Source organism: Vulpes vulpes, chromosome 1 (assembly GCF_048418805.1).
Source record: "Vulpes vulpes isolate BD-2025 chromosome 1, VulVul3, whole genome shotgun sequence".
Classification (NCBI taxonomy): domain Eukaryota; kingdom Metazoa; phylum Chordata; class Mammalia; order Carnivora; family Canidae; genus Vulpes; species Vulpes vulpes.
The window spans coordinates 33,554,463-33,557,280 of record NC_132780.1 but is presented as its reverse complement, the minus strand read 5'-3'; the positions used below and the strand labels follow the sequence as shown (position 1 = coordinate 33,557,280).

Sequence of the window (2,818 nt, the reverse complement as noted above, 5' to 3'; positions counted from 1 at the left end):
TGCCTGAGGTCTAGGTATGTGGAGAGATCTGTTTGGACACAGCTCAAGCTGCTCCTCAGCATTCTAGTTCTTAAACATGGGTGTTTGCCCTCCAACCTCATCAACAGTAGCTGTGGATGAGGGATGACCCAGCAGCAAGGGACACATATCTAGTCACTTGTGTCATTAAGGGGCTACATTATGCAGGCCTACAGCTTTGTCTCCCACATACCCCAAAATATCTGGCACCCAAACATGCAGAGAAGGAAGCTCTATTTTTGCTAGAAGGCATTTTAACCATTGTTTTGGGTTTTAATACCTTCTTATCGGGCAGCCCCGGTGGTGCCTGCAGCCCGAGGTGTGATCCTGGAGACCCAGGATCAAGTCCCACATCGGGCTCCCTGCATGGAGCCTGCTTCCCCCTCTGCCTATATCTCTGCCTCTCTCTCTCTCTCTCTCTCTCTCTCTCTATGAATAAATAAATAAAATCTTATAAAAAATAATAATACCTTATCTTCACTCTTAGGATCCTAATAATTCTGGGATGTTAGTCAGAGGAGTTCAAAGGATAATGATAATCAAAATAATGGTTTTTGAGCCTCCAGGATATTATACTAAATGAAAGAAGACACACAAAAGGTCACATATGTAGGAGTCCACTTATAAAACATCCAGAGTAGGCAACTCTATAGAGAAAACAGACTAGCAGAGGCCAGGAGCTAGGGGAGGGGTGCATGGAGAGTAACTACTTAAAGGAAAAAAGTTTTCTTTGTGAGGTGATGAAAATATCATGGAACTAGATAGAGGTGATGTTTGCTCAACACAAAACATACCAAGTGTCACTGAATTGTATACTTTAAAAATGGTTAATGGGTAATTTCATATTATATGAATTTTACATTAAGAAAAAAAGCGTAAGATTTCCTGAACTGGTGCATGCTAGCACCAGGCTGGGACTGCGTCCAGGCTGGGTGTCAGCTGGCCCCAGTGATAATGGCTGTGTTTCAAAATGAGGTGGAGATCAAGGACTTCCAATATGATGAAGACTCAGAGGCATATTTCTAGCCCTGCCCATGTAGGGATAACTTCTGCATTATGAAGGAAGATTTGGAGAATGGAAAGACGTAGCAATGGGAACAGCTGCTTTGTCGTTGTAAAAGTGATTTATGACAAAAATCAATTTAGGTGTGGAGAAACAGTCCCAGCCTCTTCCACCCACAAAGAATTAGTTAAATGCTGAAGAAGACTTTAGAAATCCAAATCCTGAACTCTTGGGAATGAGTCAAGGTGGAAAAATCAAAGACAAAGTTACTGACTTCTTCATGGGGACAGCTATTCTATAGCTGGCTCTTCTGTTAGAATGTGGATCCTTTCTATTGGCTGCCAAGTTCATCTTCAATTAAGGAAGCAAGTCCATGGGATACCTGGGTGACTCAGTGCTTGAGCGTCTGCCTTTGGCTCAGGTCATGATCCTGGGGTCCTAGGATCAAGTCCCACACCGGATTCCCCACAGGAGCCTGTTTCTCCCTTTACCTATGTCTCTGCCTCTCTCTCTCTGTGTCTCTCATGAATAAATACATACATACATACTTTATATAAGCAAGTCCATGACATGACATACCTGGATTTTGTGTTTAGAACTTTGAATTGGAAGTGTCCTTAATTTTCCATGTGATTTTATTTATTTATTATTTATTTATTTATTTATTTATTTATTTATTTATTTATTTTAATTTTATTTATTTATTTATGAGAGACACAGAGAGATAGAGATAGGCAGAGACACAGGCAGAGGGAGAAGCAGGCCCCATGCAGGGAGCCTGACTTGGGACTCGATCTTGGGACCCTAGGACCACTCCCCGGGCCGAAGGCAGGTGCCAAACCACTCTGCCACCCAGGGATCCCCCTCCATGAGATTTTTTTTGAAGATGAACTTTTGGCCTAGTTTTTTCAATTAGTTTTAAATTTTTATTATTTTTTTAGGTTTTTTTTAAAGCTTACATTTATTGAGTACCTACTATGTGCCAAGTCCTGTGTTAAGGAGTCACCTGTATTGTGGCATATAATCTTCACCACCAACTGTTTGAGATATGTGCAATTTTTACACTTAGTTTAGAGATGAGGAAACTGAGGCTGTAACATGGAGGTTATATGATTAGCTCAGGCTCTCTAAGCAGTAGTTTTCAGAGAGGCATGCAAACACAAGTAGTCTGCTCAGGGGCCAGCATCTCAGTCACTGTGCTTTGTTAATTCACTGGCCTCAGAGGAAATGTTCACCTGTAAGTTTTGTCAAAGAGGAAAGAAAGCCAACCTATACTGGTGGTAGGTATGGCTCATACTTGTGTAGTACCTACCGTGGGCCAGTCACTTATGTCAATTCCCCGTTTCTCACAATCACACTTCGTGAGCAGAACTACTGCTATGCCATTTTTGTAGATGAGGAGACTGAGCCTTACCCACTCACCCTGGGTCACAGGACCAGTCCCTCAGCTGAGGATGGGAGTGACTGGCTATACCCCAGGCCCTCCGGCTCCTTCTCCCAGCACCCTTCTCTTCTTTGAGCACAATTGTCTATGCAGCAAATAACAAAGCTATTGAAAAAAAAAAACAAAAAAACAAAGCAATTGAGAGGGAGAAGGCATGGCCTTCCCTTCCCATCCCACAGAATGAGCACTACGATCCTTCCATGGAAACCTCATTCAGCTCAGTTAGTCCAAAAGCTGAAGACTGTAGAATTGGCTTCCTTTCCTCTCTGTTACATGCATATCTACTGATGGATGAGTATTGACTAATGATGAAATGTTAGTGGGGATCCCTGGGTGGCTCAGCGGTTTAGCGC

At 42.6% G+C, this 2,818-nt stretch overlaps 1 pseudogene; it reads left to right on the top strand.

Moving 5' to 3' along the window:
* Positions 1–972: 972 nt before the first annotated feature.
* LOC112922045 (diphthamide biosynthesis protein 3-like) lies at positions 973–1,219 on the top strand (annotated as a pseudogene).
* The last annotated feature ends 1,599 nt before the right edge of the window (positions 1,220–2,818 follow it).